Source organism: Felis catus, chromosome E2 (genome assembly GCF_018350175.1).
Source record: "Felis catus isolate Fca126 chromosome E2, F.catus_Fca126_mat1.0, whole genome shotgun sequence".
NCBI classification, from domain to species: Eukaryota; Metazoa; Chordata; class Mammalia; order Carnivora; family Felidae; genus Felis; species Felis catus.
In genome coordinates, this window is record NC_058382.1 from 48,724,856 (window position 1) to 48,749,901 (window position 25,046).

At 49.5% G+C, this 25,046-nt stretch overlaps 1 protein-coding gene across 2 annotated transcripts in view; it reads left to right on the forward strand.

Annotated features, from left to right (window-relative positions):
* Positions 1 to 5,365: 5,365 nt before the first annotated feature.
* Positions 5,366 to 25,046, forward strand: part of ST3GAL2 (ST3 beta-galactoside alpha-2,3-sialyltransferase 2) — a 48,856-nt gene continuing 29,175 nt past the window's right edge. Inside the window, exons 1-2 of one of the 2 annotated variants that reach the window (XM_045045821.1) lie at positions 5,367 to 5,603; positions 9,313 to 9,453. The gene's annotated coding sequence lies outside the window, so the exon portion shown is untranslated. Of the gene's footprint in view, positions 5,604 to 9,312; positions 9,454 to 25,046 lie in introns of both variants that reach the window. The other variant, XM_023244896.2, reaches the window with a different exon arrangement.

Here is a 25,046-nt window from a genome sequence, read left to right on the forward strand (position 1 = left end):
TTGTCAGGAGCTGGGGGGAGGGGAGAATGTGAGGAGTCATTGTTTAATGGGTATAGAACTTTTCAGTTTTGCACGATGAAAAGAGCTCTGTGGATGGATGGTGGTGATGGCCGCACAGTAATGTGAATTTACTTAACGCTACTGAACTGTATGCTTAAAATGGTTAAGGTGGTAAATCTCATGTATAGTTTTCCACGATTTTTTAGAAAATAAAGCTCTGCATCTTTTCATGTCAGAGCCATTGTTTTCTCTTTTATTGTGAACTCTCTTTTTATATAATTTTTACATTTCCTAGTGATTACTTGGTCTTCTTACTGATTTACAAAAGCATTTTGTATTAGCTCCTCACCTTTTAAAATAAATTGCAAAAATGGGGGCACCTGGGTGGGCTCAGTCAGTTGAGTGTCCAACTCTTGATTTCAGCTCAGGTCATGATTTCAGGGTCATGGGGTTGAGCCCTGCATCAAGCTCAGAGCTGAGCGTGGAGCCTGCTTGAGATTCTCTCTCCCTCTGCCCCTCTCCTACTCACACGCTCTCTCTCTAGAATAAAAAAAATAACAATAACAATAAAAAATAAATTGCAAAAATATCTCCCATTTTCTTTTTTCTTTTTTTTAATTTGTTTTTTTTTTTAATTTACACCCAAATTAGTTAGCATATAGTGCAACAAGGATTTCAGGAGGAGATTCCTTAGTGCCCCTTACCCATTTAGCCCATCCCCCCTCCCACAACCCCTCCAGCAACCCTCAGTTTGTTCTCCATATTTAATGAGTCTCTTCTGTTTTGTCCCCCTCCCTGTTTTTATATTATTTTTGTTTCCCTTCCCTTATGTTCCTCTCTTTTGTCTCTTAAAGTCCTCCTATGAGTGAAGTCATACGATTTTTGTCTTTCTCTGACTGACTAATTTCACTTAGCATAATATCCTCCAGTTCCATCCACGTAGTTGCAAATGGCAAGATCCCATTCTTTTTGATTGCTGAGTAATACTCCATTGTATATATACACCACATCTTTTTTTTTTTAATTTTTTTTCAACGTTTATTTATTTTTGGGACAGAGACAGACAGAGCATGAACGGGGGGAGGGGCAGAGAGAGAGGGAGACACAGAATCGGAAACAGGCTCCAGGCTCCGAGCCATCAGCCCAGAGCCTGACGCGGGGCTCGAACTCACGGACCGCGAGATCGTGACCTGGCTGAAGTCGGACGCTTAACCGACTGCGCCACCCAGGCGCCCCAACACCACATCTTCTTTATCCATTCATCCATCGATGGACATTTGGGCTCTTTCCATACTTTGGCTATCGTGGATAGTGCTGCTATAAACATGGGGGTGCATGTGTCCCTTCAAAACAGCACACCTGTATCACGTGGATAAATGCCTAGTAATGCAATTGCTGGGTTGTAGGGTAGTTCTATTTTTTAGTTTTTTGAGGAACCTCTGTACTGTTTTCCAGAGTGGCTGCACCAGTTTGCGTTCCCATCTCCCATTTTCTATTAACTCACTTTTTGGTGGTGGTGGTGGTTTTTAGCTAGACATATGGCAGAGATCTGACTAAAAAATTTTTAAACCATTGTATTGTGGAAAGCTTCAAACACAGGCAAAAGGAGAAAAAGCTGTTATAATGAACCCCAAGTAACAATCATTCCCCACTCCAACGATGATCAATTCAGTCAACCTTGTATCTATACTTGCACCCAACCCTGGATTATTTTGAAGCAAACCCCAGACATCTTATCATCCCATAAATATGATTTTAGTATATACTATTAAATGAGGTCTCTCTCTCTCTCTCTCTTTTTTCATGTTTGTTTATTTATTTTGAGGGAGAACGTGGGGAAAGGGCATAGAAAGAGGGAGAGAAAGAGAATCCCAGGCAGGCTCCCTGCTGTCAGTGCAGAAGTGGACACAGGGCTGATCTCAAGAAGCACGATATCATGACCTGAGCTGAAATTAGGTGCCTCCCAAATAATTTTTAAAAATCAGTGTATCTACTTTTCTCTCCCACCTCTAAAAATTAACAAACAAACAAAAAAAAACCTGCTGATATTGGTAATGGAATCACATTGAATTTACAGATTAACTTGATTTATTTTGGATAGTCTTCCTATCTAAGATCATAGTATTTTTCATTCAATCTTCACAACAAATCTAAGAAATAAGGTCTTTTCATTATTATTATTCCCATTTTACAGATGAAAGAATTGTGTAACTTGCTCTGAGTCACACACAGCATTCGGGGTGGGAGCTGTCAGACCGCTCCAACTTTAAGCTTCTGTCCCCCAAACAGAAACCCAGGGAGTGAGGGAGCCAGCTCCTCTTTGCACCTTGCTATTAGTAGCTGTCTGCCTCCAAAGCCCTGTGCTTTTATCTGCCACTTTCCAACTCCCGAATACCTGTTTCACTGCCTCTCTTGCACTGGATAGTTCACCAGCAAAGCTAGGCTTTTCAGTAAATGATTCAAATCCAAATGCCGCACTGAGGCAGTTGGGGAGAACCTTCTGGAGTAAGGAAGGCTCAAGGTAGACTTTGGACAGTCAGGCAGAATTTGGATTGGTGGAGGGGATGGGAAAGCAGAACCAGGAAGGGGAAATGGGTGAACTATTTTGACATCTAATTGGGAGGTGGTAAAGGGTGACAGTGAGGGTTCCTGCTGGAGCTGAGGCTTAGAGAGGGTCTTTCTGTCCTGCCCATGAAAGGGCATCTTAATTCTCCCTGAATAATCTGCTAACAGACATTTGGGAGATCGATGGAAACTCAAAAACCTTCACTTACCTTCTGCATGTAAGGGAATGTTTCTATTGCACTTGACTGGGGTGCAGAGGTTGCTTGTGGACTTACGTAGTCTGTGTAGGGGACAAATCTAAAGGAAACAGGAAAGCATCCCAGAATTAACTTTAGTCAAAGTCCAATGCCTCTGGTGGCTACGTGGCTACTTACCCAAGGACCTAGGAATAACTCACCCTTTGGCCCTTGGTGTATAGGCAGAAGCCTGGAGCCTGGGCCCTGAGGACTGAGTACAAACCCCCTTTGTCAAAGATAAACAAAGCCAGACACTAGTTAAAGTGGTAAGGACAGATTTCAACCAAGAATATACTACTGCAATAAGGAAGAAAGTCCAGTGTGAACTGAACTCAATTTGGATTTGTAGAGGTGACAGGGTATTTCAAAGAGAGAATGAGGGAGTATAGAGGGAGGTGAGCAGGGGCTCAGTAGAGTCAGGGAAGTGAAAAATTACAAAGGGTTGGTCAGTGTAAATGCTTAGGCCAGCTGTGCCTGTTAGCTGACAATTATCGAAGTTAGGATTCTATCCTCCCACAGAGACTGGGAGACCGAGGCCTTATCCTTCCTGATGATTACATTTCAAAGGAATGGCTTTCAGGTCTTTGGGAAAGGCACACCAGAGCTCTAGGAGATACATATACATCTCAAAGGGACAGAGGAAGAAATCACAGTTGCAAGCCCTTTTTAGTAAATGCTTAAGTAGGAGTAGTCACCTATCATTAGGGAATGGCTAGCACAAACAGTAAATTCTTTCGGTAGCCTTAAGCTTTCTCTGACAGGTACTTTAAAGGGGCTAGGGTCCTCCTAGGGATGTGACTTTGAGCCGTTTGAAACCATTATTGTGTTTAAGTCTTTAATGTGGGGGAAGGAGGATGGATGAAATAATTTGTGTTGAGAGTGTAGTTTTTATAGGCCAAGGTTGAGGCCTAACAGAAAAGAGAGCTCAGACTAGTCTGGCCAAAGTTTGGTCAAGCAGCAAATCATTGTCACCTAACAGCTGGAAGAGTCTAGGATCATGTCTGAAGGTGATGGACATCAAGTTTTGTCTCCAGAGTTTTGTAGTTCCCAGAACCGCAGGACAGCAGGTGATAAGGAGAGTCTACCTGATGGGTCAGGAACCCACCTCCCCACCTCTCAATCTCAGGGCCTGTTTTAGGTCATAGCCCACCCAGAGGCCATGGATTCTAGAGTGTCCTCTGGGATTGAGATCACACCCCTTGGCTTACATCCATGGGGGAGCGGGAGGGGGAGGTAGCACCAGGTGCACCTCAGCTGCCACTTTGGCAACTGAAAACCTTCCCAGCTTTAGAGCACACGACAAGGGCTAAGGTCTGGAACACCTTTCAGTCAGATGGCCCACACTGTATTTTTCTTTACTAGATGAATTGGTTTGTTTATTTATTACAATTAAAAAGAGGATTACTATGTTAAACTGCACTAGGACCCTGCCTTCCTATGGTCTGGCTCTTCAGAGGCCAATATTCCACAGCAGGCCCATCCTTGAAGGACAATGCCAGAAGTCTAGCGAACAAACAACAGTAGCGGTTCTCAAAGTGGTTCCCCAGAACAGCAACATCAACATTACCTGGGACGTCCTTAGAAATACAAATTCCCAGGTCCACCCTAGAGTTAATGAAACAAACTGCGAGTGGGAGCCCCTTGTATGTGAACAAGCTCTCGGGAGAATCTAATACACGCCAAAGTTGGAGAACCGCTGACCTACAGCCTTCTGCTCTGCCAGAGGAGGTGAAACCGCAGTCGACCTGGAGCTTCAGGACGGATCTGAGTTAGGTTTGGAAGTTGGGGAAAAGACTTGATAAGAGAAGACATGGAAAAAAATCTTTAAAATGTGCGCACCTTACCCTACACAGTAGGGAGCTAAGAGCATCTGACAAAAAAGAGTACGACTGGGATGAGGTGCCCCAGCGTGCGAGCGCTCCGCGAAACCCACAGTCACTCGGCTCCCTTTTCCCGGGTGGGGAAAACCCCACGCCCACGCAGCTCCTGGAGTCCCTTCTCCTCCGGCCTGGGCGCAGAGGCCCCACCGCAGCTCCGGCTTGCAGAGCCCGGGCACGAAGCCAAGCTGGTCTCAGGTCATAGCTCTTTGGGAGCGTGAGTGGGAACGGTACCCGAGGCGCTGTTCGGGGGCCTGGAGGCTTCCCCTTCAGCCGGGCTCGGCCGCAGCTGGCCACAGCCGCGTCTGAGAGGCATCCTGGGCTACAGTTGGCGCCTCCCTGGGGATCCAGGTATTCAACCTAGGCGCGAGGCACCGCAGACCCCCACATCCTCCGTTTCAAACGCGGGGAGCCCAGCCTTCTGGGAATGGAGATTTCCCATCCCCCCCTGACCCCACCTCCTACGCGGTAGACGCCCCCCTCCGGGTTCCAGTCGAACTACAAAGCCCACAATCCCTAAGGCTCGCACGCTATCTTCTGGGAGCTGTAGTCCTGGATGTGGGGCACCCCTAGCGGCTCAGCGCCGGCTGCACTCCATATCCCAGCATGCCCACGCGCGTGCGGGTGGAGGAGGGAGGGGAGAGACGGGGAGGATGTGAGTGGGGAGGGGGCAGCTGCCCCCTTCCCCCACCCTTCCCTTCAAGCCGGGCTGGGGTGGGGGGAGGGGCCGGACTGAGGCGGCGGCGGCGGCGGCTCGCTCCGGGAGGGCAGAGCCGGCAAGGGCGGGACTGGCCCGCTGCGGACAGACGAGGGAGCCGCGGAGCTAACGGGTCCGGACGCCGCCAGCGGCGGCGGCTTTCTGCACGGGCGGAGGCGGCGGCAGGAGCGGCGAGCATGGCCCGCGCTGCGCCCGGCGCTGATTGAGGTGCGCGGGCGGGATGAGGGCGGGCGGGATGCGGGCGCCCCGGGCCCCTTGCTGCCCGAACCCCTTCCGCGCGGGCAGCTGGCTTGGCCCAGCGGCCCAGACCGGCCCGGTCTACCCCGGCAACTTCTCCGGGGTCGGAGCTCTGGGTTCCCCCATGGGGACGGGGATCCGCTTGTCTTGGCCTCAATCCCCATCCCCGCCTTCTGCTTCTGCACCTCAAGCCGCTCCCAGCCTTTGAGGCGCGACTGTTCCACTCCATGGTGGCAGCCCCCAGCCCCAGCTCTGGGAAGCGCTCCCTGCCCCAGTCCTGACTTACTGTCCATTGGCTACTTCGTACCCCCAACCCCCCGCGCGCTCCCGGCCTCTGCGCTACCTGGAGACCCCTGCCCCGCACCTCTTAGCCACAGGCTGTCTTTGCATCATCAGCACCTCTCTCCTCTTTCCCCTACTTGGCACTGCCCCCTAGCCACCCCCAATGGCCCAGTTCTTTCCGATAAGATCTAACAGCTGACCTCCTTCCCACTTTGGAGAAACTGAGGCATGACATAAACCAGGAACTTGGCCAAGACCATGCTCCAGCCCTTTCGGGGCTGGCCCGAACCCATGCCTTGGAATGGAAGTCATTTTTTTTTTTTTTTCCTCCAGCCATTCCTCTGTAACTGGACCAAACTTCCCAGCCCCCTGCTGCAGCTCTGGGCTAAGCTCACTTTAGGTTACCCTTTAGCTTTCTACCACTTCTGTTAACCCCCTTCTCCTTTCCAAATCCCACTTTGGGCCCTCTCTGCTTGTAGACAGTCACCCATCCAATGGCTTGTTTTTTCAAGTTAGCCTTTCAATTTCTATTTCTTGCCAACTGCATCCATCTCCCATCTTGCCTCTTGCTTTACAGCTGCGTAAAGCACTGAAGAACAGAGTCTAAGGTATTGGGGGGGGGGGTGGTGGTGGCAGAAAAGAACTGGCAGCCTCTTCCATCCAAAGCCACTGAGGGGGGTTCAGGGCATTCTGGAGTCTCTGGGAAACAGTCCTTTCTAGCCAGTAACTCACACTCCCAGCTTTGTCTAGAAGCTGGTGGGTCATCCCTCCCTCTTACTATGCCTGGTGGGCTCTGAAGTCCCTCTGAGATGGAGGAAACCTCTTACCTTGGTGGCATAAGAGGAATCCGGGAGACCACACCCCTAAAACTTATCTTGAATCTGCTGCTAACTTTGGAGGGGGTTGCTGGTTCAAGGAAGGATGCCTGCTAGGTGCCCTGAGCTCTTTGTGGAGGAAGGCACAGTGTCTGTAGGCGGTGATCTCAAGTTTAGTCGTGGTGTTCAGGATCTGAAGGGAAGAGGGAACTAGGGCTCAGAGAGGTGGCACAGACATGCCTAATTTAGTTTTTTGTTTTCTAGTCTTCCTTTGGCAAATTTGCCTTTGGATCACCCCTTTACAGCCCAGTCCTTGGTTTCTCTGTGGGAAGTAGGGGGAGGGAGGAAAGTCTTTGAGCCATCAGGAAGGCTCAGGAGGCTCTGGGACTTTGCTGGGGTCCTGAATGAGCAATCTTTATCTGAACCAGATGGTTCGATGCTCCAGCACCCTCCCTTAATCCCTCCCCTTTGGCTGTGAATAGGAAGCCTTTAACCTTGTAACTTGAGATTAGAGGAAGGGAGGCCAAGGGGCCAACTGTGTGTGTGTGTGTGTGTGTGTGTGTGTGTGTGTGTGTGTGTGTGTTTATGTCTGCATCTGTACACTCGTGTGCAAGCTTGCCAGGGGCCTGTGTGAGTGGCCCTGCCCAGGAATGCATTGTTGTGATGTGCTGTGGCTTGTTCATGGCCCTCTAGGAACTTTCTGACCCCAAACCCCCCAATGGGGCCAATTTCCAAGCCCCTAAGAACCACTGGTCGTGCCTTTGTGGGAGCATTTCCCCACATGCCAAGCTTCTGGACCTGAGATATGCCTCAGGGTGAGGATTACTCTTCTTAAGAAAGCTACCTGTGATTGAGGTGTCCGAAATAGCAGCATTGGGGATGGGTTTCCAAAACTTGTGTTCTCTTTTCCCCAGTCATGGCAAGAGAAGGTCTGAAGGGTAAGAGTCTGGGAAGAGGAGTGGAAAGTGATTCCTTTGACTTCTTTTATGCCACATCCTGCCTTGTGTATTTGATTTGGGCCCCCATTAGACTGTGCAAGGTCTTCAAATGTGTGTTCAGCAAATGTTTGAGTTAAAGCGGAGGGTCTTGTGGTTAAAGGTTTAAGGCAAGATTCCTCATGGTGGAGCAGGCATCAGAACCCCCTAGAGAGCTGTTTAAGGCACAGATTGCTGGGCCCCACTCCCAGAGTTTTCTGATTCAGTCATTCTGGGTGGGGCCTAGAATTTGTATTTCTGCTCAGCTCCTTAGGGATAACGCTTTGAAAATCACTGGTTTGGGCTATTACAGTTGCTTGGGAGATTAATACAGGCAGATGCAAATCTTAAGAGGCACTTCATTCCACCTTGCTTCCCAACCCAGGTTTGTTCTGTCTGCTGCACTGGGTTAGCCTTTCCTTTCGTTCTCCTACTGCCTAGTGTTGGCTAGGTTAATGGTAGGGTGACTTGTGGTGCCCGGGCTCCCAGTCCTGCTGTAACCACGGAGCGGACACCACCCCATGGTTATTTGAAGGAAGGCCCTACAAAAGCAGGACATTTAGGAACCGAGGCTTTGGAAAAGGGATGGCTGTGTGCACATGAGAAAGCAGACGCTGAACCACACCGTCATTTTCCCTGACTCTGCCTCTCAGACTGAGCAGCTTGGAGCATCTGCCAGTTGGAGTCCTATCATGGCCATGCACTTGACAGGACACCTGGGAATCTCTGAAATTTGGAAAAGAGGAATCCCTTACATTATGATTTTACTTTGTGAAGCATTTTCCTCCTGTTGTTTTTCAGGAGGTTTATAGGGCCAATCCAGATCCAAGTGAGGTTACGGTGGAAGAGAGAGGTGCACTGTGGGTCACCCAACAAGCCCTAGGACTCCCGACTCCAGCCCTCTGATAGAGCTTCACTAAACCAGCTACTAATAGCTGGAATGATGGTTGGAGTTTCCTGTGTGCTTAGCTACTAGCCAGGCATGGTGCTAGATGCTCTCACATGTTAGCTTGTCAAATGTTCACAGCAACATTGCAAGTTTGGCATCATGGTAACTACCTTGTAGATGAAGAACTGAGACTTGTGGAACTTACCAGACTTGCCCAAACTCAAACATCTCTTAAGTGGAGGATCTGGAATTCAAACTCAGGTCTTTCTGATGGCACACCCTACATTCTTTGTCACTCGTCTGCTTTGCCCAGTAAGCCTCTAATTGTCCTTTGGGTTATCTGCCCCCAGAGTCTGGTGAATTTTACTGAACCTAAAACCATTCTGGGTGTTGTGGAGGAGATAAGGACCAAGTAAGTCACTGTCCTCTCGAAGGGGCTAAGCCAAGTACACCAGTGTCGTCCACAGTTGAAGGCAGAAGGAGCAGCTAGTGGCTTGTTGGTTTACCGGAAGCAGAAGCCATCCCTGTAGAAGGTTCAGAAGATGGGCCCTGAGCAGGCAAGTAGAACTCCAGCATTGCCTGTGGGATGGAGAGGTGTGCAGGCCAACAGGTCCAGAGGGAGGCTGTAATGGCACTTATATATAGGGAGTTTTCCCATTTGGCTGGAACATAGGAAAGGTATGTCAAAAAGCACTAAGAAAATCCTGTTTGGTTACCAGCAACGACTTGGCTGACTTTGGCAAGAAAGGACTTCCTTAGAAGATCATAGGGACTCCTGGAATCAGAGATGACTCAACACCCATGTCCCCTCCAGGGTCTCGGAGTGGTACAGCAGGAACCAAAGGCCAGCTGACTTCAAGGTACCACTGTTGCCAGGATAAATCTGCTGCAGCCGTACTCAGTAATTTTGTCACCACAATTTGGGATTCACATCCCAGGGAGGAAATGGCTGGTTGGCCCAGCCTGGCAGGGAGGGCTGGTGGCATGGTAGGCAATCCTGCCCACCCCCCCACACCCAGACTGTGTCCAAAAGTTAAAGTCCCCAGAAGAAGAGGAAATGGACACTACAGGAGATCAGTCCAGAAAGCCACTAGATGAGCACACTTAGTTCTGACAAGTGTCTGAGCAGGCAAGGGGCAGACTGGCAACAGGATATAGTGGGTCATAAGGGGACAAGAAAAGAAGGGAGGGAGGAAATGGAAAACTAAGTAGATAGGGTCCAGGTGAGACATAATGAAAGCTGGAATTTGGCAGTAAGAATGGAAAAGAAGAGACTGATTCTAGAGAGATTGTGAAAGTAGATCTCGTCTTGTGGAACAGCCACTTGATTGGCTGGGGTTGGACATTTCAGTACCTGGGTGATGAGGTCGGTCCCTTTAGCAGACACAGAGAGGTCAGGAGGAGGAAGAGTTTGCAGGAGAAGATGATGTGGCCTTACTTTGGAGGAGCTGCACAGAGGATGCTGATGGCATGTCTGGAACCCTGGTGAGCTCATTACTCCTGATTCAACGTTTCCTGAAATTTGGGGCCTCAGCCCTGAGGAGGTGGGGCCCTAAAGCCACAGAGGCCCTGCACCTCCTGAAAGCAGCTGGGGCTCCATGGCGCAGGCTGAGCACGCCTGGGTCTCTTCTCTCTGCGTACATGAGCCCAGTATGGGCTTCTCCTTCCTTCCCCTTTCCTACTCTCAGTTCCCTGCCCCATGTTTCGCACACCTGAGCCCTTGCTAACTCAAGGGCCTACCTCACATCTCTGGGGACCTGGGTTTTCAGGTTTTGCTTCTTTTCTTCTCAGGGTGCTTGTTAACAGTAAGTCCTTGCTATTAGGGCAGACATCTCCGAGTGACGTTTCTGAAGGGGAGGGTCTGAACTTGTTATCTGGGGAGAGCAGGCTTTTCCTCCTGTTGTCCTGTGCTCACCAGGGATGCCTGTGTGTGTCCGTAACCAGCCATTCTAGAGGATTTCTTGGTGCTGATTTATAAATCATTATTGTAATTATAGCATATTGTCAGTGGAGCCTTCATGTTGCCATCGCAGATCTCCTCTAAGGCTCCAGGGCATAGGCTGGGCTTTGGGCCCCCCAACTTTCTAGCTGACAACTGGGGAAATTTTTTCTTACAGGAATAGGAAGGAGAGATCAGGGTCTTCTCTGGGGTGGGGGGCAGGAGGAGCTATACCAGAAGGTACTTTATCCCCACAGATTCTCAGAGAGAAGGTCATCTTTCTGGAGTGAAGAGGACTGTTCCCCTCAGCTCCAGCTGTTGGCATTCAAATATATGTGATATTTTGCAATCCATAAATGTAGTGCATAGTATCATGTACAATAAGGTGAACCAAGGACAAGGGAAATTTAGAGAAAAATATAATTATAATTTTGATATCAATGCCAAATTTTTATTTGTGTATAGCAGTGTTAAAACAAAACAAATAGTTTTGGAATCGAGTGTTAAAAGCATTTTCAACTCAGCTTTTTCCTTCAAAGGGAATGTGACTCTGCAAGAGAGGAAGCCCAGGGAGGGAAAGCCATTTACAGGCTGCTGAGGTGGGAGGGGAGCCAGAGCCAGTGAGTCTCCTGCCCTGAGGGGCTTTGTTCTCTGTCCTGTAGTCCTTTGTTTTTCATCTCTTCCTGAATTATTGTCTTTGCCCATTAGGGTCTCTCTTCTCTCCTTCTCTTCTGTAGAATCAGGATAGGAAACATACCAGAGGGACACAAAAAGTAGCCCCCCTTCTGTGCATTTCATGGGTGAGGCCCTTCCTGCTTCCGAAAGAGCAGCCTTGCAGGGCTTGAGAGAGGGCAGGGGACCCTGGGGTGTTGTGGCATGACCTAGGGACCTTATCCTGCTCTGCCCTTTCTGGAATCCTTCTGCTGCAAAGTCCTAGCACCACCAGTAGGCAACAACCTCCCAGCCTGAACAGATCAGTAGCCTTCTGAGGAAGAAAATCAGTAATGAATGCAAATAGCTAATTGGTCTAGGGGGAGCTGCTCTGGTGAGGAAAAATCAACAAGTTATTTATTTGTGTGGCTAAAGGGAATTTGGAGAAATAGTGAAGAGGGGAGGGTGAGAGGTGGATAGTAGGAAGAGACACAGGTGGGGGAATTGGGGGATGGGCTGGAGATGCCCCCTCCTCTCTCCTGTCACCCCCACAGCTCCTCCCCTATTCCCTCCTTCCTTCTTTGCAGGCTTTCTTCGGGTTGAAAGGGACATTAGGAGAACTTTGAATCTCCCCTGACCCATAAATGGAGTTCCCTCCAACCCTCATTCCCACTCAAGTTCAGTTAAAGACAAAATACCAATCCTTTGATGCTAATGGTGAACTAGAACCAGAGTTAGGAGGAAATGAAAGTCTCTGTGGGCCTGTGCTGAGTCCTTTGGCTGTGCAAATAAAACAGCAGCCAAAGGGACTGAGGCTATGCCGGCAAGGCAGGAGAAGGGAGAGAGCCCCTGAGCTGCTCCTGGTTCCTGTCTTTCTTGGGTTCTCTAGAGAGCCATGTGAGTCTGGGATTGGCAGGCCGTGAGGGATTTTCCAGAGGTTGGCCATCTCTCTGTCCTGTCCTGTCCTGTCCCAGAGGGCTTGGTGTTTCCCTGGACTGATGCCTGTTTAGCCTCTGGGTTCTTGGGGCCTCTGGCATCGCTTAGGAAGAGAGCCTAGGTACCACAGGAAAGAGTGAAGGGGAAGAGGAGAGGAATGGGGGGCCTGTTCAGGTTCTTCTAGTGGAGAGGAGTCAAGGCCTTCCTTAGGCAGGAAGATGCTATGAAATGGGGAGTAAACAATTTACATCAAGAAGGTTCAGCCAAAGGCCAAAGTGTCAGCTGCCTGATGAAGGCACTTCCTCAGTGCTTGAAGAGTAATTTACACTTGACCCTAAAAGCAGCAGTGGACAAACTTGTAGGATGAATGTGAATTTTGATCTCTCAAGTGGCGTTTTTTGTACATAACGCAGAAGACACCTCACCTCCTTTCAAACCTGGGTGAGGTATTTTGAAAGGTGTCTTCTTCCACTCGAGCCACCTATCCTGGTAATTTCTACCTACCTGGGACCTGTGCGCCTCCCCTGCTCTTCATCCTGTGCAAAACAGGGAGCAGCCAGGCCTTCACTGTTGGCAGCCAGTGAGGCCAACATGGAGGCCTGAGCTGGCTGAGGACAGCAGACCTTCAGGGAAGGGCCGACTTAGCTTTTCTAAAGGGGAAGCAGCTTGTTTGGTCAGGGGACCCCCTCCATGATTTTCACAGCCCAGGGCCCAGTCTGGTTGCACACATACAGGGTTCTTGCTGCCTTACCTACCCACAGGGGTTTTGATGCTGTGTGACCCTGGGCAAGTCCCTGCCTCTCCTGAGGCCTCAGAGTCCAAATACAGAATTTAAAGACCTACTCAAGGACTTGCTCTCAAACCATCTGGTAGATCCAACAGAGGAACACCAAGTCCTCAGGGGGAAGGTAATGCTGGGGGCCCAGGATGCCACTCCATGGTCCAGACCCTTATGGGAATCAGTTTGACTTTTCTTCTAACCTGCTTGGATGGACTAAACAGCAGCCAGCCTGCTGTGGCATCTCTCGACAATTGGGCTCTTAGAGCCGGGACATCTGTCCTCAGGCCTCCTGTTGTTCTCATCCCCACCTCCTAACCTGTACTTTAATTCTGTCCTGAGTTCAGGCAGAAAAACCCATCTGGTCTCTCATCACATTCCTCTCTTCCTATACTGGCCAGAGTGGCCCCAGAGTGACTGGTTATAGGTTCCTGTTTCTTTCTGCTCCCAATTCTCTTATGCTACCCTCTTATGCCCTGGGCTCTGCTCTAGCCAGGGTTTTTTTTTCTTTTTTTCCCCCCACAGCCAGGGTGGGAGGTGAGATCACAGGCTGATCACAGGAAGGGGCACATCACTGGCATGGATACAGGGCAGGTCTGGAACGAGGTGGGGGAGGGCTTCATAGTAGAGGAGAGAGGAGGGCAGTGAGGAAAAGCCCATACTCACCAGGATGCGAAGGCCTGAACTGAAAGGGCAGGGCACAACTAGGTACCTTGAGGAGACCAGTTTGGACAGAGCATAAGGTTTTTGGGATAATTGCCCAAGAAGGAGGGCCAGGATGGAGGGGTCTGGCCAAGAAATGGGCCCGAAGACCCACCTTGGTGCAGGAAGGAACAGGCTTTCTTGTAGGACTGGCTGGTCACACAAGGATTGTGTTTGCAGGAAGTGTGGGCGGAGTTGTTAATGACTGTTTGTTCTCCACAGGCTGTGAAGCTGCCAAGGGTCAGTCTGATAAGAGGGAAGAGATAGACTCCTTGAGTTTTATACTCCCGACAGCTGCCTTCTCTCAGCCGGCCCCACAGATACTGACAGTCTATTGTGGCACTGCTCTTGGTCTATCTCCTTTCCTTCCTGAAATACAGTCTCTGGCTTCAGCCCAGCTGGGTTTCCCCTGCCTGGCCGCCAGCTCCTGTTTCCATCTGTGGTCAGATGAGGCTTGCACTGGGGGAGGGGTCAGTCCTGGCAAGACGGAGCCAATTCTGAGCCTGACCCCAGGGTGGGAAGCCACCCTAAGGTGGGGCCAGGGCTTTGGACTAAGCATCATCTTCTGGATCTTCCTGGTCCATTTTGGTCTGAGGATTACCTTGCCATTCACCCAGGCAGCTCTGGTGTTTGGGAAGGCCTGGCTGTTTTGCTAGAAGGATTCAGAGATGGGGATCTGATGGGATTTGCATTTGTGAAGATCATTTTGGCTCCCCTGTGGACAATGCATAGGAGGGTTTCTAGTAGGTCTGGGGCTCTAACAGTCAGGGGGCTACTGTAGGTGAAGGTTGACAGTGCCCTGGATAGTGTGATAGTGATAGACACATAGAAAAGTAGAAAGATGAGAGATTTAGGTGGTAAAAATCAGGTGGACTTGGTATGAGGTTGACTGAGGGAGATTGAAGGAAAGGGGGGCACAGATGGCTTCTAGGTTTCAGGGTTGGATGGATGATGTCCCTTTCCCAGAAACTGGGAACACAGAAAGAGGACCAGGTTTGGGAGCTTAGAGCATACATGAGTTTGGTTTGGGGTAGGTTGAGTTTGAGGTATTTTGGGGCACCTCTAAGGCATATCATCAAGGTGTGACATCCAGAAATGAAGGAAATAGATGGGTCTAGAATTCAGGGGGAAGTTTGGCAACATTTGAAATGCCAGATGTGACTCTTAACAGATTGAGAAACAGGTTTGGAAGGGGATCCCCCCAAATCCATTGTCAGACGAGGAATGGGATCGAGGGTCCTAACTTCCCATTGTATCCCATAGCCAGGGTCTATATTCTCTTCTCCTGCCTGATTCAGTTGGTTCAGGGCCTTTCCAGGCAGCAAAAGGCATGACACCCTCCCCTGCTGAGTCTTCCATATGATTGAGGGACTCTGGCAGTGGACAGTGCTGACTCCGGACCATCCAGGAAGGCCATGCGTGTCAGAGCTTCCCTCGCCATCAGCTTATCTGGACAGTGTCTCTGGCTGGAGAAGTACTAGGGTCCTGGCCAGAACTGGGCCACTGCTGGGGAATCCCAGGACCGTTTCTGTTTGTGTGGCCTCTCAGCTGGATTGACCTATCGGGGACGGGATTTTAGGGACAGGTTCAGGGCAGTCCTTCTGCGTCAGATGGCAAGTTATATAGTAAGTGGCTTTCTAAAAATTCCTTTAAATGAAATGGGAGTTGGCTATACATGTGTGCAAGATTGTATCATTGGACTTCTTCAATTACAAAGGCCAAAAATCCAACTCATCCAGCCTCAGGTTGACTCATAGCTGAGGAGGGTGTGGCTGGCCACATGCAGGGAAGATGGGAGGTGGGGCTCAACCAACATCCATCTCACTGTGTGACCGTGCCACCACTGTGTGTGATGACGCCACTCTCAGTTCCCATTGGCCTGCCAGCAGGGCCGGCCCTACCCCCGCTATGGTGGCTGAATGCATTTCATGCTCTCGTTGGCCAGGCCTGGGTTACAGGGCACAGAAATGGAAATTTGAAGAGAGGTGGTTCCCCAAAGGAAAGTAGGGTTGTCATCCACTACAGAGACTCCACATGTTGAGGCAGCTGACAGTGCACGGTGTGCGTTTGGACTCAGGGAGATCTTGCAATAGTTCTATGCCTGAATTACATGTCAGAAACAGCACTGTGGACAAACTGATAAGGATTTATTGCCATTTATTAATTTTCCTTGTTAAGAACTAAATGCTAAAATGTAGAATGGGGGGCGCCTGGGTGGCTCAGTCGGTTAAGCATCCAACTTCAGCTCAGGTCCTGATCTCATGGTTTGTGAGTTCCCCTTGTCGGGCTCTGTGCTGACAGCTCAGAGCCTGGAGCCTGCTTTGGATTCTGTGTCTCCCTCCCTTTCTACCCTTTCCTCTCATGCTCTGTCTGTCTCTCTCTCTCTCTCAAAAATAAATAAACATTAAAAAATAATAAAAAAATAAAATTTAGAATGGAATTTCAAATCATCGAACCATTCCATTTATAGATCAGGAAGTAGAAGTTGAGAAATTTGCCTACTGCCTTCAAATCAGAAGGTGGAAGAACCCAGGGGTGCCTGGGTGGCTCAGTCGGTTGCGTGTCTGACTTCAGCTCAGGTCATGATCTCTCAGCTCGTGGGTTTGAGCCCCGCATCAGGCTCTGTGCTGACAGCTCGGAGCCTGGAGCCTGCTTTGGATCCTGTGTCTCCCTCTCTCTCTGCCCCTAACCCAGTCACATTCTGTCTCTGTCTCTCTCAAAAATAAATAAACATTTTTTTTTAATAAAAAAAAAAAGGTGAAAGAACCCAGCTCATCTGACGTAGACTGGGGCTCTTTCTAGTGTTGAAGTGGGGTTTTTTTAGGTGTTTTCTCACTGTTTCAACTGCCTAGCCACAAGGAGTGATTCATCCCTTGGACCGCAGGTCAAAGAGCAGGCATAGGCAGGTTATGGCCAAAGGTCCCTTCTTTGTGGTGGCCCAGGGCCATCTGCATGGCGGATAGTGTTACGCAGGGGTCTGTTGACAAGAGGAAGACCCTCACTGTTGCATCAAACTGGTCCCAGTAAACAGAGGAGGCATTGGCCCAACTCTCAGGCTTCTGCCCTGGTGCTGCCTTCGTCTGTCCTCGTGGCTTCCTGGGTGTTCACCATCCTCCGTATTGTTTCCTGGTGGGGCCTGGATAAGGATGTAGCTCTAGGGCTGTGGTGCTTTCTGGATTATGTTGGGTTATTTCCTACTGGGGACAGTTGTGCCCCTCTGTCTTCTCCCTTGGAAGAGAACACCCAGGACTGTGGTGCCAGTTTCAGGAAGAGATAGATAAATAGCACAGTTTTGACTTCTACCTCCAGTTTGTGAGGCAATAGGTATTTGACCCAGCTTGGCAGAGCCAGCAACAACGTGTTGTAGAAAGAACTCTGGGCTTCGAGCCTCCAACTTACAGGAGCCTTTATGTTTATTCTGGCACAGGCTTCTTGCCTTGGGTGGGTCACGTCCCTGAGTCTCTGATCCAGAGAGGGAAGGCTGTCCCCATGAGGGGCTTCAGGGGAGTTCGAAAGCGTGAATGATATATTAACAAAATGCTGGAGGTCCGAGGAGCTTGAGGGCAATTCTCACCAACTCCTAAGGGCTCAGAGAGTGCAGTGGGGCTCTTCTGAGTTTGGGACTGAATTCCTCTTTCATTCTGACCATCTTATCGTATATCTTTCCTCCTGCCCTTCATATATTTGTGGATAGCAAGTTAGTTCTTCCCTCCTGAACTGTCTGCCAGCCCAAACTGTCTGACAGCCCAACTGTCTGACTAGCGTGCTTGGTCTGCGCCTCATGCTTGCCTCCTGGAGGCCCCCTGTCAGCCTGTTTCTGCCTGGGGCCGTGCTTTAAGTGGTCACCCAGCCTGGCTCACACCTCCTGGTTCCCTTAGGCTTAGCCGCAGTGTCTACTCTTGTCCCTGCCTCTCTCCTCTCGGTGAGGCTGAAACTCCATGGTACCTCAGGTACATGGCGCAGCTTACGGTCCTCGCTTATTTCATCTTGGCAGGGACTATCAGGGGCAAGTAGGGCAGGCATTATCATGCTCATTTTACAGATGGAGGACCTGGGGCCCAGAGAGAGATGATCTGCCCAAAGACCCAACTGTCTAACAGCAGAGCCAGTTCTGGAATTGAGGTCCTCTGAATTTAGTCCAGAGTTCACTGTCAAATGTTAACTCATAGGGACATGTTGGGGTGGGGATGCCCCAGTCTCACCAAAGAAGGCAAAGGGCTTGAAAGCAGGCCCTGGGACCCCCTACTCATAGCCCCCGGATCAACCTTGCAAAGCTTCAGTCCTAAACTAGTGCATCCCTGTGTAACGACAAAATACACAATAAGCCAGACAATAGAGACTGCTCCCTGGGGACCATTGTATTGGACCCTGATCTGTGCATTCCTCCCTTCCACATCCCCTGAAGTTGACATCACTAATGCTTATCATGATGGATATCATCTTAACCAGATCCAGGAGGATGAGTCACTTCTGGAGAATAGGACTGGGGAGGGCGCCTTGCTCCCACACCCCTGACTCCACTTACCTGGGAGTGAGCATCAGAGGCAGTGTAAGGTACCAGCTGATATTGCTACTTTCCAGAGGTGATGAAGTGTATTACCCAGCAACCTTAGAGATGTTCTGTATCCCGGGGGCCCTGCCTGAGTCAGTCACAGCATAGTATCAACTCCTCAGTAAAGAAGATTGCTCAGGCAGAGCAAGGGAGAAATGACAGCAATTGTTGGGCATGGCGCAGTCCAGAGCTGGGCTCTCCAGTTTACTGGCCACTTGCTTTCTGCCTCCTGAAGTGACACAGGGAAAAACAGGGAGACGGGGTAGGGGTGCTTCCCAAAGCTGCCTGTGGAGTTGGTGCTGGAAATCTCTGATGGCAGCAGGCTGAGCACAGACTCACGCCCTATAAGTGGAACTTCCAACGTCTCTATTGGAAAGGCAACATCCAGAAGACACAGTGACCAAGCAACGGGCCCAACTCTGGGCTCCTCCATCCTTTTACTCCACTTCTCTCTACCTCCACTCCCAGGGGAGAGAGAGGACATCATTTCCCTTTAATCTCCTGTCCAAGCATGGCTACAAACACCTTCTTTGGGTTTCCATTAGCATAGCTGCCATAGGCTGACCTTTCCAAACGACATTACTAAATATAAAAGAAGAACAAAACAAAGCTAAAGATAGAGAATAAAAGCAGCCTGGCTCACAAAGTGCAGACGACTGGTTTGTTTTTAGGGTTTTCAGAGTACTCCACCGCAGGAGATACCTATCTCCAGGCCAGCATAACTCTGCATGCCCTTCTGCTAGAGTCTCGGCTTCCTAGCTCTGACCTGCCTTCCTGTGTAAGGCAGCCCTTAGGACCCATACTACCATGGATCTCCTCCAAGAGAGCTAGACTACCTCCTGATCAAGTGCCTGGCCCACCCTCCTCTCTATCCAGGGTTTGCTGGCTCCATCCTTAGGTCCCAGGGGATTAGCACCTACATAACTGTACCCTGTAGGAGTTCTGTCTTATTTTAAGTAAGCATTGCAGTAGGACCCATCTCTTGACAAAGTGCTTATGCCCCAGCTTAGCCTACAGCTGCCATTGAAGGGCTGGCGGTCCTCCAACATCTGATCTTGTCGGGAACTGTACAAGTCTCCCTGCCTGGTTCCTTCCTCCCACTGGGCTACAAGAATAGAAACTGATAAGAAGTGGGCCTGGTCAATGGGAGTTTTTTGGGTGGATTAAGGAATAGATTGGGTTTAAAAACAAGAACCAAAAAAACACTGAAGTCATCTAGTCTTGATGCAGGAAGTAGATGTGGGCCTGGTCATAAAGCTGCATTTCTAGCCTACAGCACTGCCTCTGTGTCCCGCCTGGCATATGAGTGATGCCCAGGGGCCAGGTCTCCACACTCCAAACTGCTGCCTGCCAGCATGTACGATGCTCCCATTTCATACCAAATGTTCAGCTGGAGACACAAAAAATCAAAAGAACCACACCTCACGAGGGAATGTGGGGGCAAGATGGATAGAAAAAGGGAGGTTGTCATCAGTTACAGCCTGCTGTCCTACCTTGCTAAGGTTGGAACCCTTTAGAGAAATTTGCCCCGTGCAAAGTAGGCTTCCATGCCTGCAGCCCAGGCTGTCACCTTCATGGCCCCAGAGGCTCTGGTAGACATTCTACCTGGGTAGCTTGGCTGGGCCATGGGGACTGAAAACCTAGAGTTCCTACCAGCCCAGTGGAACAGGTGTGGCACATCCCTGGGGCAGATGACAGAGCCTTGCTCTCACCTATACCTTCAAGCATGATGTGAGCCCTCACTGAGTGGGCATTCTGCTCCTGGCTTCCAGCCCCTGAGCTGGAAGAGGGGAGAATCCCAGAACAGGTGCTGATGCACTCTGAGAGAGCATTGCTTCCGGACCCACCTGTCCCAGAAGTTCTGTCAGCATTCTTGGGGTCATAGCTTGTTCTCTGCATTGGAGCATTAGGCCAAGCCCATCCCATAATGCCACCCAGTAAGAACTGGTGGCTTCCCTCTGTTTTGCCAAGGGCCTGGAACCCTGGTGGGTTGTGCCCATGTGATGATAGCACATACCTGTTGTGCAGACTTTCTTGCCAGGGAAGCAGTCAGTCACCCTGCTTCCTGGGCCTCTTTCTTGCAGGTCTACAGTACTGGCAGTTGGGTTATGACCTCTTTTCTGGCATTCTCTCCCCTATCCTCCCATCCCAGAGAGGATGTGGGGATAGATGCTAGAGTTTTAAGTGAAGTCCTTCAACTCAGCCTGGGCCACGGCCTAGATGGAGTTTGAACCACAGAGACTGTGGTCTGGAAACTTCTAGAAGAATAGCTTCTTCTTTCTCTAAGTGTCCACTGGCAAGACTTGTATGTGCCCTCACTCAGCCCCTTCTCCATCATCCCCTTCTGGGGTGTAGTGGCCTGAGCCTTCTTGCAGGTGCAGGGAAGGGAGACCCCATGCAGAACCCCTTGCCGTGGTCCAGGCTTGGAAAGGGGCAAGAAAGGGCAATGGCAGAAAGCAGGAATGCCAATCCTGTTCCTTTCCCCAAAGGGAGGGAAAAAGTGGCCAGAAAGTGGTCAGGAATTCTGGTTTTGCTCTCCAAGGGCTGGGAGAAAGAGCACTGGTTGGGAGTTAGAGAGGGAAATGCCCTGCCCCTCTCCACCATTTTTCCTGAATTATAGCTCCTTTTGGAGCATTTGCCCTTTGTCCCCAGCCTCTGGAGCTTCCTTCTCAGTCTGCTGGCTCCTGCCTAGGATTATTGTTTCAGGAAGCTGTCTGGGTATGCTGAGTCATGTTTTCAAACTGGCTGATTCCCTGCCACACGGGTGCAAGTGTTGGGGAAGAGAGGGTTGAACATTACCTGGAGAAACCACGTTCTTCCCTTTCACTCCCCCTGGGAAGGGGGATGGAGTGCAAAGAGACTCTCTCCTAAACCTTCTCTTAGACCCACTCCCTGCACCCCAGTGTAGAGGGAGTGTGTATGTTTCTGGGAGCCAGTGTTGAGGAGCATTGGATTAATACCTGTTTCTGAGAAGAGCAGGGAGGCTCCCTTTTCTTTTTCTTTTTTTTTTTTAAGTTTATTTGTTTATTTTGAGACAGCACACAGGGGTGGAGGAACAGAGAGAGAGGGAATCCCAAGTAGGCTCCTCATTGTCAGCATGGAACCGGATGCGGGTCTCACACTCGTGAACCATGAGATCGTGACCTAAGACAAAATCAAGAGTTGGATGCCTAACCAGCTGAGCCACCCAGGTGCCCCAAGGAAGGCTGTCTTTGGTAAGAGTGAGTTTGATGCAGAGCATGGTCCTTTTCCCCAAGGCGGCTCTAAATTGAAGATTGACTCATCTCTTCCTTCTTGGAGCCCTCAGCTCAGTCCTCCACGGGTGCTCTGGCTGGTGGATATTGCACCTCCAGTGGCCTCTGGGATAGACTGTGGAAACACATCAACAGATCCCACCTCTTTAGAGGGCGAGGCCTACATTTGGGACTTAGAATGCTAGTCTCTGAGGTCAGCTGCCTCATGGCATTCCCGTGGCAGGGCAGCCCTCCTAGAGTAAGCCTGGCGAGAAAAATCAAGGAGCCATGCATGGCAGGCAGTCTGGAGAGGTTGAGGGAGTCCTCAAAACAGAGGAACTCCTTTCTCTGCTTTTTGACAGAGCAAGAGCCACAAGGCCATAGAATGAAGGATTTTGCTAACGGGCAATGATGCAGCTATACAAGGAGGGAGAGGGACTGGGGTCCTTTTCCATGTTGTTGGCCACTCCCTGGTGGCAATAATATCTATTGAATGAATGCATCCTCTGCCTTTCTCTTGAGATTCAAAGCATTCCCCAGACATCCAGACAAGTGCAGAAGGAAAAGGAAGCCCTGACAGCTTTTCTGTGGCTCTTCATTATACATCTATGGTATGACTGTGATCTGAACCACAAGCAGTGATGAATGGCCAAGCCACCTGGCACTTTGTTATCTTTAAAGAAAATCAGAGCCGGATTATTGGCACCCTAGTCCCCTGTTCCGTGGGAGGTGATATGGTCAAATTTAATTGTCCCAGGGAGGCAGAGTTGGGCACTAAGATCTAAGCTCCCAGCTTTCCAGACTCCTCTCTGGCTTGCCCTGGGCTACCATTCATTTATCCCACTCCTGCTTCCTCCAAAAGTCCCCAGAGAAACTGATTTATTTTCTAAACTCCTACCTTCAGGGTCTTCTGCCTGTCTCCTGCCTCTCTTAATGTCTGGGGTTTTTCAGCCCTATGGAGAAACTCCTTTAACCATGTCTTTGGTAGAATCTTGCTGCTGACTGTGGCTAGAGAGCCCATAGACAAGTATGGTTGGGCCTAAGGGAGCTGTTTAGAACCAGCTCAGGGCAGGCCTTGTGTTCCATATGGTATAATGAAGCGGGAGCCGGGGAAGATGTGACAGGCCCTGTGACCTGCACGCTCTGCCACAGGATAGACCTAGCGCTCCTCTCCGCACAGTCTGGGGTAAGGATCAGCCAGGGCAGAACTGACTATGAGACCTCAGGTCAACATGTCCACCCCACCTCCCTGGAAGCTGCTCCCTGACACTGTGGGGACAAGAGGCAGTGCCTATGGGAAAGGAAGCTCTGTAGCAAGACGCTGGTGGTGCTGACCCAGGGAAGGCTGGAGGCAGGGTAGGGTGCTGAGGAATCTGAGCCAGGGCTGTGTAGTGGGGGTTATCCTCTTGATGCCCACCCAGTATCATAGGGCTCCAGCCCAGAAGAGTTGCCCCAAACTGGGACTGATAGAACTGTGGCTCTAAACATATCCAACCCAGGAGCACAGGCTCTGAGCTAGAAGCTTTACTCCTTTCATCCTTACAAAAACCCTTACAGAGATGGATGAGATTCCCATTTGACAGATAAGGACACAGATCAGAAAAGTTAAATGGTGAATTACTTGTCAGCTATTAACTGACAAGAATGTGAGCAAAGCCAGAATGTGAGTCCAAGTTTTTCCAGGCGCTTTCTTCTTTTGGGAGGCTTCACTGGAAAGGGCCTTTGAGCTGGGGCAAACAGATGGGAGATCTTTGGAGACTTGGCTAGGGAGAACTGCAGCTGGTGGCCTGCAGTGCCTAGGGGAATGACTGAAGAGAGTTCCATTTTAGCAGTCCCGGTATGTCCCTGCTGACAGAAACTTAAGACTTTGGCCATTTATACATACATCTTTTCCATTGCCTCTGACTTGCTAAATCTAGTTTGTACCTAAGGCCACATGTTTCTTGGTGGTCCACAAGAAGTTGGAGAAAGCTTTCACTTCTAGAACTGGAAGAGTGGGGGCAGAATATAATCATCACTTCCATCTGCATACTTATATAATGATTTATGAAATGATTTCAAAGCATTTCTTCATTACCATGACTTCCTCTGATTCTTATAATCCTGGGGTTGCATATGGAGATGACAGTGCTAGGTCCTACAGTGATACAGAAATGATAGATTAAAAACATGGTCTTTGTACAACTAGAGTTTGTATTTTGAGTGATGGAGATAGACACGTACATGTCTTTCTAGGCTCTTTATCCGATCTTAATAAACATGGGCCAGATTTGGCCTGTGGTCCAAACTAGTTCATAACCCCTAGAGGGTAGGGTATAGGGAGAGATGAGGCTTAAGAAGGTGGCCTGGTTTAGGGATCTCTGAATGCTATGCTAAAGAGCCTGATCTTGGCCTTAATGGGTGCCCTATCTCATATGTTTTTGAACGCAGGAGGATGATGAGTTTGCCATAAGGACACGCTGAAGAGGCAGTTGAGAATGTAGGTCTAAAACTCAGAGTAGAAGGCAGCAACAGATTTGGAAGGGGGTGGGGGAAAGAAGCAAAAAGGGCTGAGGGCAGAACCTTTGGGATGCATTACAAGCTGAAAGAGACAAGCAAGTGTCTGATTCAAGAAAGTAGATTGCGATGACTACTACTGAGTGTCCACCACTACTAAGTGGTGGACAGCAATCCTCTCTATCTCAGAGAGGAAGAGGGTGGAAGGAGGATTGCTTTCATCGGATTGTTCAAGAATCGTGGCCTGACAATGAGAAAGAATGAAATATGGCCTTTTGTAGCAACGTGGATGGAACTGGAGAGTGTTATGCTAAGTGAAATAAGTCACACAGAAAGACAGATACTGTTATGTTTTCACTCTCGTGTGGATCCTGAGAAACTAAACAGAAGACCATGGGGGTGGGGAAGGAAGAACAACAACAACAAAAAAGTTAGAGAGGGAGGGAGCCAAACCATAAGAGACTCTTAAAAACTGAGAATAAACTGAGGGTTGATGGGGGGTGGGAGGGAGGGAAGAGTGGGTGATGGGCATTGAGGAAGGCACCTGTTGGGATGAGCACTGGGTGTTGTATGGAAACCAATCTGATAATAAATTTCATATTTAAAAAAAAAAAAAAGAATCTGGGCCTGAAAAGAAAAAAGTGGCTTGCTGCCTGGTGACAGCCTGGACTAGAATTTGGCTCCTGAATCCACTGCTGCTGCTGCTGCTGCTGCTGCTCTTCTTCTTCTTCTTCTTCTTCTTCTTCTTCTTCTTCTTCTTCTTTTTAAGTTTGTTTATGCACTTATTTTTTTTAGTTTATTATTTTGTTGTTTATTTAAGTAATCTCTACATCCAACATGGGGCTTGAACTCATGACCCCAAGATCAAGAGTCACCTGTTCTTTTTTCTTTTTTTCTTTTTTCTTTATTTAAGAGAGAGAAAGCGGGGGTGGGGGTGGGGATTGGGGAGGGGCAGAGAGAGAGGGAGACACAGAATCCAAGGCAGGCTCCAGGCTCTGAGCTGTCAACACAGAGCCCGACGTGGGACTTGAACCCACACACCGTGAGATCATGACCTGAGCTGAAGTCGGCCACTCAACCGACTGAGCCACCCAGGCTCCCCTTTCTTTTTTTATATATTAGAGTTTCTTCTGTCTTTTTTTTTTTTAAAGTCTATTTATTTTGAG